The sequence below is a fragment of the Rattus norvegicus genome, chromosome 4, assembly GCF_021556685.1.
Source record: "Rattus norvegicus strain SHRSP/BbbUtx chromosome 4, alternate assembly SHRSP_T2T, whole genome shotgun sequence".
Lineage (NCBI taxonomy): Eukaryota > Metazoa > Chordata > Mammalia > Rodentia > Muridae > Rattus > Rattus norvegicus.
The window spans coordinates 12,621,702-12,635,571 of NC_141537.1; the positions used below are offsets into that span (position 1 = coordinate 12,621,702).

At 45.7% G+C, this 13,870-nt stretch overlaps 1 protein-coding gene and 1 long non-coding RNA gene across 6 annotated transcripts in view; both read left to right on the forward strand.

Annotated features, from left to right (window-relative positions):
• Positions 1 to 13,870, forward strand: part of LOC120102473 (uncharacterized) — a 44,429-nt gene that overhangs the window by 14,751 nt on the left and 15,808 nt on the right. The gene's annotated exons all lie outside the window — the stretch shown is intronic.
• Positions 166 to 2,245, forward strand: LOC147994686 (uncharacterized). The gene is made up of 2 exons (XR_015686311.1): positions 166 to 510; positions 1,398 to 2,245. It is a non-coding gene; the product is annotated as an uncharacterized LOC147994686 (long non-coding RNA).

The following is a 13,870-nucleotide window of genomic DNA, read 5'->3' on the forward strand; positions in this document are numbered from 1 at the left end:
TGGCTGCCAACCATTTTACACCCGAGGAAAAACTCTTGGCGGAGCATTGCGTGGGCTTGTGCTCTAGACCTCAAGCCTTGAGTCCCACAATCACTGAGCCCTTGTACCCTGGAGCAGGGCGTTTCCCCGGCGCTGACTGCGTCACAGCAGCTGCCCTTCCGGCCCGGAGAGCGGCTGCGGGAGCCGCGCCTGCGGGCTGTTGCGGTGCATGGCGCGGTGAGCCGAGCGGCGTTTCCCTGGTTTCTTCGCGGAGCGGAGCAGGCTGCAGCCCCCGGAGCTTATTCCTTCTCTGTTTAATCCTCGCTGTAAAGGACTGCAGTGCAGCTTCCGGCTTTCCTCGGTCTTCTGAGCTTTCCGCTTACATTTCGAGCTAGGTGCAGTCGCCATCTTCCGGAAATGCTGATGGTGGTTAGTCTGCGCCCAGTGGAAATGACTTTTTGTTTTTTGAAGCGGTCTTGCATTTGGCCCAATCCTTTTGAGGACTTGGGTTACAGAATTACATGAAGCCTGGTTAGTTTCATGATGCTTAGTTTGGGGAGGTAGAAGCTGTGGCCCAGTTGTGGGTCTGGCCTGTTACTTGATTGCCTTCGTGAATGATTGAAAGATAATTTAATCTCTTTAGCCCAGTCTTTTCTCACTTAAATTAGATTGATGGATTAAATGATATAATGCATGCAGAGTCCGAACATACCAGATATACACTAGTAACTAACAGAATAAAGGAGGGACGGGGGTGGGGGGAGTAATGCGTTGCTGGGTATCACCACCTAAAAATGAGGAGGAAAGGTACGGAGAGACATGCTGTAGCACATCAGCATGTGTTTTGACAGTTCTTCAGTATAGCGGACCCACCCAAAGTAGACTTTACTGGCTTTTGGTTTCTAAGGGATGCTTTTTTATTTATTTATTTTTTTACGTGACCTTTTTTGCAGGTCCATAGTGAATAAATATACTGTAAGGTCCAAGTTCGGTAGCTCTACCATGATTTTAGTTTACAGGAAAAAACAAAGACCGAGTTTAGGCACATTGTAGGTTTTAGGTGTTAGAGGTTTTCACATATGTGCCCTTGTATGTTTAGGATGTTGCTTCATTGTCTGACTGGCTGGTTTAGAAGTAGGTGTAGATTAGGGGACAAAAGCAAGAGCAAAGTGGTTTGGGGTTTTGTTGTTGTTGCTTTTGCCTTTTTAGGTGCACTAATGTCGCAGCCGCCTGGGTTTGTGGTAACTTATGAGGCAATGCTGACGATTTAAACAGTAGATTATTGTCTTCAACCAAAAATAACCCCAAACATGATGTACCCCAATCCACTGAGTTGATATATATTGGGGAACAGCTGGAGCGTCTTTATTTCAGCCTTGTGTTTGATTTGTTTACACTTGCTTTCTGCAAATCTGCAGGACACCAAACCCTGGTCCCTTCAGGCTGGTTCTCGGTTGCCCATAACGACTGAGCAGTACAGTCAACAACCACAATTCACACAGTGGAGTAACACTGGCAGATCCTCACACCAATTGAACCAGAAGTTCTTTGTACATTAGAACGTTTAGTGGAAATGTATATATGAGCTGTAAAATGTAAATGCAGTCTGTGATCGGGATTAGTAGATTTTTAACCCTTGTTTAAAGCCTTATTGATGGGGACGAAGCCACTTGGTGTCTGCACATAATGTAAGAGTCCATCTAGTACAGACTTAAGATGTGCTATTTATGTAAGCCATGTTAACAGTAAAAATACAAAACGAAATGAAACAGGAGAGAGGGAAATGTGGCTCGGGGGCACTGGGCTAGCAGCAGTACAAGGACAGACATTTAAAAATAATGACGTGGAAAGATGGCTGTCGCAGGCCATTGAAGTAACATTCACAAGATAATCCTGTTTTTGCTCTAAAAAAAAGTACCAGTGTATGTATTTGTGTGCACTCACTACCGTGTTGATGCCCTGCAGCTGTTAGGGTGCTGAATTGCATGGCCTGTCGATTTTTGACCTTAATGTTCGGTGAGAATGTTGTGTGGCAGTGGAGAAGAATAACATGTACTTTGTAAATCTGGTTGCTTACATAAAAGGAGTATTCTGTTTGTTGGAAAGGAAAGGTGGCACTCAATAAGTCAAAGAATAAAAATATTCAGAAAGCAGGCATTCTGGGTAGAGATGTTTTCTCTAGAATTCAATTAGATATGCATGTTTGCTTCTGTTTTAAAAAATTGTATGTGTTTTACTTGTCTAAAATAAAATATAAAAGATGAAATGTGTCTCTATTTAGTTCTTAGGATTTGTTCTTAGGGCTCAGTAGTAAAGTATGTGTATTCCCCAGCACCGCACCTTGAGTACGGAGACCACGGTGAGATCTTAACTGTCTAGCTATGCTGCAGAGCAAAGAAAACACCTAAGTGCAAGGCACCTTGACCAGCAGACACTGTCGCGTAGAAGACAGATTATTGATTGCCCGGCATACAGCATCGGGCTTTGGGGGACTTGAAGGTTTTTGTTGTTGTTTTTCTTCTCTTTCCTAGTTGGAGGAATAAGAACACAACATCTTAATTATCATAAAATGCATCGTGCTTCTTTTGAGAAGAGCCTTTTTGGCTTGAAGCCGTAGCTGATTATATATCTTGTACCAGTGTGGGACTTGGCATTAGCAAAACACTTGTCGAAGTTTGTGTGTAGCGCCCTCTAGTGGTTATTTTACATAGGCATAGTTTCTCTTTAGCTGAAGAGATGTAAATTGTTCACCACCATGGTGTAATTCATTTTACTTTCCATGACATCCAGAGAGATCCCTTTCTGCTACAGTAGTTTTGCCCTTGACCAAGAGATGAACTGGGCTGTGACCTTGCGCTAAGCTCCTCAGTATTTCTAGGTTTCAGTTTCCTAATGCAAAATGATGTAAGTGCCAGGTTGGGATTGTCTAAAACTAAAGGAGCTATCACGTGGATGCCTGACACAGTAGGAGCCCAGTTCACTACACTAAGGATCAAATCTAAGGTCTTGTGGGTATTAACATAATTGAGGCCTCATATAGATAATGTTAAGTGGCTGAAGATAAAGAGTCTGAGAAGGGGCTGGGGATTTAGCTCAGTGGTAGAGCACTTGCTAAGGCAAGCGCAAGGCCCTGGGTTCGGTCCCCAGCTCCGAAAAAAAGAAAAAAGGGGGAAAAAAAGTCAGGAGAAGAGCAGCAGTGTTCATGGTAAGAATAATTCCTGGGTATAACTCATTTTCTAGGACCATCTTTACCAAGTTGGGGGAGGGACAGAGGACACTTTGGAATCTGTTCTCTCTGTCTTCTATGTGAATGCCAGGGTTCACACTCAGGTCACCAGGCTTGCAAGGCCTTTACCTGCAGAGCCATGCCACAAGCTGGTTCTGACTGAGATAATTCCTACCGCTTCTGTAGTCTGGGAGCATGTCGGTTCTATTTGAATCTGTCACAGCACTTAAAATTGCACATGCTCAACATCAAAGTTTGACCTTTCAGTGTTTAAATTGACCGTTTGGTGGATTTTAGAAAACAGGAGACCAAGAATGGTGGAAAATACATAAATGGAGGCAGGTACGTGAAATAGCCCCAAAGATACCATGCGTGTAGTTCTTAGCTTACATTGGTAGTTGAGGGACTTGACTTACACCTCTACCTCCTGGTCCCCACACCCCAGGAACCCATGCACTTCAGGAAATCATTAGGTGATTATGACTTGTGAGTACCCGGAGTCTTGGACCAAGCCAGGGGTCCCTGGGCCCATTGTGCCTGTGTGCCATGTGTCAGACATGTAACTGTTGTCTCAAATTCCCTTCTGTTTTCTTAGTGATAGCCCGAATTTGTTTTCCTGTGAATTGGTTAATCTTTAACTGAGCCCCAGTTAATGTTAGGACATTCTACTAAACACTCATGACTCAATTTCCACAGCTCTGATCAGTAAGATGCAAAGTATGGTCCCATTTTCCACATGAAACGCCTAGTGGCTCTCTTCGGGGCAGTCAGACTTCTAGCCTAAAGCTGTCTCTGTGGACACAGCTGTCAGAAACACTGCAGTGCAAGCTTCGTGAGAGCAGCTTCTGAGAGTCTGAGAAGGGACACTCTGGGAGCTTCCTTGAGGCACTAAGCCCAGAGGGTTTTTTTTTTTTTTTTTTTTAAGTTTCTTGCTTTCCAAGAAAGCCCACTTCTCTGACCCTGCTGTAATAGTAATTATGGCTCGTAGTTTTGCCACACCTCACCATTTTGGAAGGCTGGCACAGGCGCTCTGACATTTTCTCTGCTCGGGAGTCTTTTGTGTGTGTCATCAGTTGATCCTCTAAGCTGGGGAAAGCAAGAAGGCAGCTGCTGTTACTTATCCCCCAGGGGAGAGGCAGCAAATCCCAAGCCTTACAGCTGGGAAAGCTTCAGTCTGCCTGTGCAAGCTTATAAAAGAAAGCTACACAAAGCAGGAGCAGGGTTTACACGCCAGCCATCCTGGTTACAGTGTTTTGGGTAATGAACTGTCTTGGGCTAATTCTGCCGTTGTTCCAACAGCGGGACACACACACACACACACTTTACATACGCACACACTTTACACATATACACACTTTACACACACATTTTATACACATACACTTTACACACACACACACACACACACACACACACACACACACACTCCATACCCATGCTCCCTTTCAGCTTAGGCCAAGCACGAAATTTCTTTTAATTGCCTTTTCTCTCTGACATTCAACCCTCAACTCCTAACACTGTTGTCCTTAAAAGTTTCCTCCTGCTTTATTTACTTACACCTTGGCCTCTTTGAAGGATCCCAGCAATGTTAGAGTCTCTGTGGGTGAATGGTTAGTTAGCAGTCAAAGCCGCAGACACTGGCATGGAGGTGGACGACTCTGGGTGGAGGGACCACAGTCTGAGGACAAATGAGTCTCTTTCACAACCCAGTAAGACTTCTGTGGGCTGTTACGGTCTGCTGTTTTGGCCGGGCACTAGGGTTTCTGGAACTTTTAGAAAGAGTAAACAGGAACTAGTTTCCCATCTCCAGAACCTCAAAACCTTCGGTCCCCAGCTCCGAAAAAAAAAAAAAAAAAAAAAAAAAAAAGAACCAGAACCTCAAAACTTGGTGTCCAAGGAAGGCTCGGGGTTTTTGTTTGTTTGTTTTGGTTTTTTTTTTTTTTTGGTTCTTTTTTTCGGAGCTGGGGACCGAACCCAGGGCCTTGCGCTTCCAAGGTAAGCGCTCTACCACTGAGCTAAATCCCCAGCCCCTGTTTTTTTTTTTAAGTTCATTTCTCCTTCAGCAGACTAGGTTTGGTATTCTCATAACATACAGCACAGGATCAGACCATTGGTTTTATCTCCACACTCTAGAAGTTTCAGGGAACGATGGATGGGCTCAGCTTTGAGATGACTGTCTTTTTTAAAAAGTCAGATCTTCAGAGCGTTCAGTTATGCGTGCTGGTGGAGGAAGTCCAGAGACGGAATCCCAGGAGACCTTTAATTCACTGTTCGTTTGCACTTGGGGTAAGGAGACACTTTGGTAATTAACATTTTAATATGGGTGTGCCTGTGGTTCTGGAAATTTACAACTGTTTACAGCAAATAACAAAGCTACCCATTGAAGATGCTGACTGGGCTGGAATGCTATCCAATGGCTTTTCCAGCCTCTGGACCAACTCAGGTCCAGAAACATCTAACTTTGGCTTTGTGCAGAGCTTTAAATCCTGGTGCCTTGCCAACGTTCATATTTCTCCTTTGAAAACTAGAGGAAATGAAACAATAGCAAGTACTTCTCCCTAGGATCAAAGAATGCCTTAGCTAGAGGTTCTGGGGCAATTCTCAAAGCCATGAGCTGTATTTGGCATTCAATTTTTAATAGCAGTGAAATTGGGAAACATCCTTAAATAAACTGTAGCTGCTAATGGAAGAGCTTGAGATCAACCCATCTTTAATTTATGACACTGTGGCTGAAGATTATAAAGGAGGCTCTTTGAGATCCAAAAATGTCTCACCTACAACTCTCTGGCCAGTGAGCCACCTCAACTAGGAAAGCAAATATATTTTGTACTCCTGAGACTCAGCCCCCAAATTGAAGATTTCTGTTAAGTCACTGCTGGATGGAGGACCTGGTCTTCTAATAGCCACTTAGGTGAGAAATGATTCAGCACTTTGACCACAGCCTGCTGAGTGGCCCTGAGTTACAGGCACCTGGGTAAGCTGTGCGCTACAGTCCTGACCCACGAAAGCTGGACTAAGTATTTCAAGATAGCTTTAAAACGTTGCTGCTCCATAGTTTGTTTTGTCTTTGTGCAGTACAACCACCAAATTCATTTCAGTTATCATAGGTACATGTAGCTTCAGTTCTCCACATTACCTAAGAGGCCAGGCAGCCAGAAGACTCACCTTGGGCAGCCTTCCTACATAAACCATTTTGCTCCAGGTACATGGATTGTGCATTGTGTCTGGAGGAGGAGGTTGTGGTTTACAGTCAGGAAAAACTGGAAACTGTGTGGCCAGGCGCATATGAACTGAAAACGAAATACAGTCTCCTGTGTCCTTCCCTTCCCCGTCACATCACATAATGTGGACTCAGGAGACACTCCATTACTGAAGTAGAACAGGTTCTTGTGCCTATCATAAAAAGAAAGCTTGATTAACTGAACTATACATTCTGAAGAAGCACAGGAGGTCAGAGCACTGTTCTGTTAAATGTTTATACCTGTTATTACCTCAGATATGTGTTGAGGCCAATGGCACAACATAGAGGCAGTGAGGCAATGGCAGAGACACCATCGCTTGTTCAACACAGGGCTTCTATTTTGCAGTCCAAGTTGGTTCAGCCCTGCCTCTACATTGTAACAGAGAGGATGGAGACATTCCTCCTCTGTCAGACTGTGTACTCCATTGTATCTTCCACTCCCTCCTGGCCATAGCTAGCTACAAAGGAGTAGAGAAATTGCATGTGCCCACCTAAAGGAGCTAAGAATGGTGATGCCCCTTTGCAGTTCCGACTGCTTGTGAGGTGGAGGCTATGAGATGGCTTGTTGAGACCGACCTGGGTAACACAGAAGACCCAGGCCCAAGAAAAAACAAGACAAGGATACAGTTCCTTGGAAAAGAGCCACAGTTCTCAGGTTTGCCATTTCAGACAGGCCTAATTAATGATTCAAAGTGCTGACTTAGAAGCCCATTGTGTTTCTTGCATAAAGAGAAGTGTTGAACACTGGAAGTCCTCTTCCTTTCTCTTGATTTTAGATAGCTTAATAATTATTGTCCCGAGGTGCTTGAGGGCTGCTCTTGCAGAGGACCTTAGCTTGGTTCCCAGCCCTGACATCAGATGGGTCCTAACTTCCTGTAGGTCCAGTCTCAGGGAACCCCACACCCTCATCTGGCCCCTTTGGGCACCTGCATACATGTGTGTTGTACACACATGGATAAAAATGAAAAAATCTTCAAAGAATTATGAAGCTTTGTGTTTCTGTGTGTGTTTGTGGGGGAGTTCTCTGTGTAGCCCTGGCTGTCCTAGAACTTGCTCTGAAGACCAGGCTGGCCTCCAGCTCAGATCTGCCTGCCTCTGCCTCCTGAGTGCTGGGAGGAAAGGGGAAGCCTTCACTGCCCAGCAGGTTGTGAAGCTCTTATCACCCAGTGAGAATGAAGTTAGAATTTCCATGCCTTGCCTAACATAAACACAGACCTCTGTAACAGCATCTCTTCATGGTGATTTCCTTTACATGGCTGTGGTGAGTGGCTGATACTGTTGTGATAGCCTGGAATAAGGCTAGGACTTTTAACCTGTCTTATAGCTGAAAGCAGAAACTGGGGGATTTGGATTTTGGATTCTACCTCAGCCTCACCTTGAGCAAAGAAGCAATTTTCAGTACTGAAGTCAAACCTAGGGCCTCAGGCACAGAAAGAAAGACCTTTGCAGCCTGCTGTCGCCAAAGCTGACCTTGAATGTGTGGCAACCCTACCCTACCTACTGAGCCCTGGGTTATAGGTATGGTATGTGCTTGTAAATTCTCTAAAAACCTGCAAAGTGGAAATTAGTTACAGTGTGTGTGTGTGTGTGTGTGTGTGTGTGTGTGTGTGTGTGTGTGTGTTGTTTGAAACAGTGGCCTGCTGTGTAGCATAGGCTGGCTTAGATAGAGTCTAGCACACTGATCTCTGTGTCCTGAGCTCAATTGACCTTACCACCTTGAGTATCCTGAGTGGCAGGACCACGTATAGGAAGCAATGTCTGTAGTTGGAAATAGGTCCATTTGATCTTTCCAGCCCCTGCCCTTGTTTAGAGATATTTGGGGAAGTCAATTAATTCTTTTTACATTTCATTAAGTACTCTTGGGTACCCACAAAATTACCAGCATTGAAAACAGGATACAAAAAGCTCCTCATTAGGGGTTGGGGATTTAGCTCAGTAGTAGAGCGATTGCTTAGGAAGTGCAAGGCCCTGGGTTCGGTCCCCAGCTCCGAAAAAAAGAACCAAAAAAAAAAAAAAAAAAAAAAAAAAGCTCCTCATCCCTTGGAATCTGCACTAATGTGTAGAGTGTATCAAAGTCCGACCCACCCCAGCTAGCATACCCATGTGAACGGCTACCGTAGAGGAGGGGCTACCAAGTGCCCTTCACATTCCCCGGCCTTTCACATCTCATACATCTGCTCTAGCCAGTGTCAGATGTGGTCTAGCCTGTGCTGCTGCTGTTGTGTCCCCCACCACCACCACCCGCCCGTCACACTCACCAGCCCTCACCCTGCTACTTTAGGAATCAGCTTCGCCAACTTCTATCTTGTCCCTTCTTTCTATTTGTCTAACCTCCAGCTGGGAAGTAGGGAAACAGATTTGCAGAAGTCTGTAAAACAATGACTGTCAGAAGGCACGGTTCCATTTCTAGATCCAAGAAAAGCTTCCTGTTTTGTTAAGGCCCTTCTTAGGAGCGGAAACGAGCCCACTCAAAGGAAACCACAGTAAATAATTTCACCATGTCCGTCCTGCGTTTAGCAAGACTTAAATCCCAAGAGAAATGCGAATAAGAAGAGAAACCATCGGATACAAACCGCCACTCCCCAAAGGAACACTGACAGTTCCGGAAGCAGAAAGGTATTAGGACCACCTGGCAAGGGAACTCGGCAAAGCCTCAGCAGCTCATTCAAGCGCTGTGTGACTCATGCTTTCTCCACACGGACTTCGCTCTTCCCAGAAAGTTCTAGAAAAGCTGCCGTTTGGCCTACACTTCCATGCAGTAACAGGAGTTTGGCTTCCCCCCAGTTTATATGTTGCTTTTGCTAAGTGAACCATCCATCCTGACTGGAGGTAGTGTGAGGTCAGTGACAAATGCCGGTCAAGAGCCCGGGTTCTAGCCCCTGCTGTTTGTAGCAGTATTGTGGAGCCTTCAGTCTCCACCATCCTGGCTGTGGAGGGAGAAAATTCATACGCGTTCCCTGTGCCTCGGCCTCGCAGTGGCTGTGATGAACAGGTGAACGGGCAAGGAGGCAAGGAACCATGTGAACACGTAATGGGGAGAGTAGCAGAGACTCATCTACAGCATTTAAAACTACAGGCACTCCAACATGTTAGAGCACCCGGGATCCCCATCAGATACCTGTTTTACCTGAGACTCTTAACTATCCTCTAAGCGTCCTAACAGGCAGGCCTTAGGTGAGCATCAGTCTGCCCCACTTAAGGTAGATTCTATGGAAAGGTTTTTTCCACGGGCAATTCTTTCTCTTTTTCTGAGTTTAATTAATTAATTAATCTTAGTTTAAAATAATAAATTTGCAGCTCCAGCGGAGCTAACAGTTCAATGCAAACCTGACCTAGCTTGTCTCTGGAAACATACGGATTAGTAGCTGGGGTTTTGTTTTGCTTTTTTAGCGACCCCAGAAGTCAGGTATGGTGGCTGGCACATGCCTGTACTCTCAGCACTCAGGCAGCCGAAACAGGAGTACAGACCCATGCTGTATGAGGCCAGCCTGGGCTACAGAGCAAGATCTCAAACAGCGAAATCGTAACTGTCTACATTTAATGGTAAAGTAATGACAGCATAAATCTAAAGAGCTGTGGGGGTCAGCGAGAAGGCTCACCAGGTAAAGGCACTTGCTACTTTGCCTGCTCGATCAGTTCCTTCCCTAGAACCTGTGTAACGGTGGAAGTGGAGAAGTGAATGCATGAGGTGGTCCTCTGATCTTCATACACACACCTTCCTCTTGTGCAATAAAGATAGATGAGTGGATGGATGGACGGACGGACAGACAGATGGATACATTTTAAACAGGGAAGGGTTAACGCACAATAGGCAGCACTAATTAGACTCAGGGATTAAAGGATAAGAATAAATGGATGTGAGGTTGGGAGAGAGAGATGTTGGGGGTTGAATGGAAGGGGGAGATAGTATTCATCTGACATTCTTAGAACAAACTACAAAGTTTGCTTTAAACCGGAGACTTCCTGAAGGGTTGTTCACCAAAGCCGTTCAAAACACACGACTGAAGCCTCTGCTTACACTTGTCTCACGCTTGACTCCTGGTGAGGGTTCCGATGCCAGGGAGGAAACCTTGAGGTCATCACCACCATCAGTTACGTCATTACACAGTTCACACATGTGTGACAGTGCCCCCCAGTCCTCCAGCCCACAGTCTGATCCGGGCCTTAGACTCGCTTTGGAGACATTTTGTCATCCCCCAGAAAGGCAGGAGAGTAAAGGCCATGCAGATGAGCCCAAAGCCAGCTTACTTCACAGGGTGGGACTCCACTGTTGTGTTTGATTTGGCCTGCTCTGGAGCTGTTTTGGGACACATGAGGTTCTCCAGCCAAGAGGCCTTTTCCAGACCTGATTTCCCCTTGGAACGACACAGTATCCTCCCTTCCAATGTGGCAATTGTGAATTCCTGCCCGGGGAGCAGCCATTACTTTGAATTCAAGCTATTTGAATAGCCCAGTATTAGGTTGACACGACTGCATTGTCCTGCAGCCCTCTGTTGAGATCCGCTATAGTCATTTCCGACGACTTTACGTTCCTCACCTGGTCAGACTGTGAAGGAATACCTCTCTGCGCTCTAGCCCCACCCCTTTTACCTGTATGTGATAGAAACCCTCTTCACCATTTTTCCGGCACAGAACAGGAAAGTCCCTGTGTCGGGGCTTTTGTTTTGTTTGACTTGTTTTCCATCTCTGGTATAATTCTATGCCTTAGAGGCTTCTCAGATTTGAGGTACCCAAATAGTACTTCATAACTGTTACGTTACCACATGTAATTTCAGCGTAAGGGATCTGTCAGCCCAGGCCCCAGCATCCGTGGGACATACACTCGTATGCACATATACACACATACACACATAAGTAAAAGTAAAATGTGTTCGGGTGTTTCATCTGCATGGTCTATGCATGTCTTTGAAGGCCAGTAGAGGGCGTCATTTCCCGTGGAACTGGAGTTACAGAGGGTTGTCAGTTATGGTACGGGTACTGGGAATGAAGTCCTGGTCCTCTGGTAGATCTATCTCTCCAGACCCTAGAATAATTTTTTTTTAATTGATAACTGAAGACAATCTACATTTATTTAAATTACCCCACCTTTTAAGATTTTTTTTTTTTTGAAAGACAAGGCCTCAGTGCGTAACCCTGGCTAGTTTGAAACTTGCTATGTAGACCAGGATGGTCTCAAACACAGGCATCTGCCTGCTTTTGAACTGGTATTAAAACTGTTGGACACCAGGCTTGGCCCCCTTTCTATTTTCCTTCATTCAGGGATCCTAGCCTGGTACTGTCCACCTGTATAGGGTAAATCTTTCCCCTGGATGGACATAATCTAGATAATCATCACCAAAATGCCCAGAGCTTTCCCTTCAGTGACGTCAGTTCTTGTGAATTTTGAAATATTAACATAATCCCATCCTCTGTCAAAACCCAAACACACACCACTTTCAGCCCCCAGCTCAAGGCTATCTCATAATACAAAATGAATCCAGCCCAGCTTCTAAAGTTGCTGTAGTCTTTTTTCAACTCTAGTTAAAAGTCCAAAGCCTTGGGCCTTGTGAGATGGCTCAGTGGGAAAGCGCTTTGTTGTGCAACGCTGAGTCTTGTCCCTTTGAAGCCAGGGCAGAAGGAGAGAACCGACTCCCACAAGTTGTCCTCTGACTTCCACATATGCACTATGGTGTGTATGCATCAACACCCAAACACAGATATCATACACAAAATGTGCTTCAGTCCAACGTCTCAAGACACCCTCAGGGGTTGGGGATTTAGCTCAGTGGTAAGGCCCTGGGTTCAGTCCCCAGCTCCGAAAAAAAAGAAAAAGAAAAAAAAAAAAAAAAAAAGACACCCTCACCCGTGAGTACCTACAAAATCACAAGTTACATTCTTACAATACACAAAGTCACAGAACAAACTTTCAATTCCAAAACAGAAGGGTTGAGGTATCGCAAGGAATGCTGGGGCCAAATTAAGATGAAAAGCCTGCAGGGTAAACACCAAGTCCTGCAGCAACGTGTCTAGTAGCTGGAGTCTGACGGAATCATCTGGGCACCAACGTGCTTTAGGAGCCCCACCCCTCCAACTCTGCTGCCCACAGCACAATCAGCTTCCTTCTTGAGCCAGCTGTGCACAGCCGTGCAGCACTTGGCAAACATGCGATGGTTCCAGCATTTCTAATGCCTTGGGGTCTTTGTTGTGACTTGGGCTTCACCTTTATGATTTGCTACGGTGGCCATACAGGGCCTCCTTGGCAGGGATTCCAAAGTTGCGGTACGTTGCACGACCTCGGCAGCCCTCTGAAACCATAGCACAAGGCTTCCTGATCCCCTCAACGCTGCATCTTTCATAGCTGCAAATCCGTACCACTTGGGTAACACTGAAGTCAGCTTCAGGCGGAACCTGACCCTTTTGGATCACAGTTTATAGTAACCTCTGTGCTGCCACTGGGGAAATATTTCCCTAGGTAGCTGCTTTCCTTTCCAGAGCACAGCAGCAACATCCTCAGTTCAGCCCCTCTCCCTTCAAGTGAATTTGCATTTTCAGATTCCAATGGGCATGGTCTTTCCTCTCCACGTTCCCCCAACCCCCTGCAAAGCTGGACGCTTCTCTTTTTAACAGCCGCAGCCTCTATTTTTGCAACTTTAAACATACTTGAGCCCTTTTCCATGGAAAACTGCCTACTTTCTCTTCCTGCCCCACTTGTTGCTGTTTTTCACTGCATTTATGAAGAAGAAGGCTGAGCGATCACCATATCACAGCCGTATGCTGCTCGCCTGCCTTGAATTTCCTCCACCGAACACAGTGGTCCGTCACTCCTATGTCGGGCCTCACCTAAGCTTTCCAGGCACAGCCAGAACGCAGCTTGGTTTTTTGCCACGCTGTCGTGATGATGTCTAGCCCAGTTCCCACTGGAGTCCTTGTTTCCCACTCTGGGACTTCAGAAACCAGTCCTCCACTTTATACTTGATCCAGTTTCAAACGCTTCCATATTCCTTCTGCAAGCCAGTTACAAAGGCCTAATATCCCTATGGTCAGGCTTATCACAACAGTAATTCCTATTTCTCTGTTCCAGGTTTTTTTGGTTGGTTGGTTTTGGTTTGGTTTGATTTGGTTTTTCAAGACATGGTTTCTCTGCGTAGCCCTGGCTGTCCTGGAACTCTGTAGACCAGGCTGGACTCACACTCAGAGATCCACATGCCTCTGCTGCCCAAGTGCTGGGTTTAAAGGCGTGTGCCACCACTGCTTGACTGGACCGTTTTTTGTTTGTTTTGGTTTTTTTGGTACTAGATATCTGTCTTGTTGCTGTGAGAAAATACCAAACAAAAGCCACTTAAAGGGGTTTATTTTGGACTAAAGTCCAGGAAGACCGGTCTGTCCTCAGGGACAGCAGGGCAGTGGAAGCAGGTGGCAGCTACTCAGATCTTGTTCACATCTGG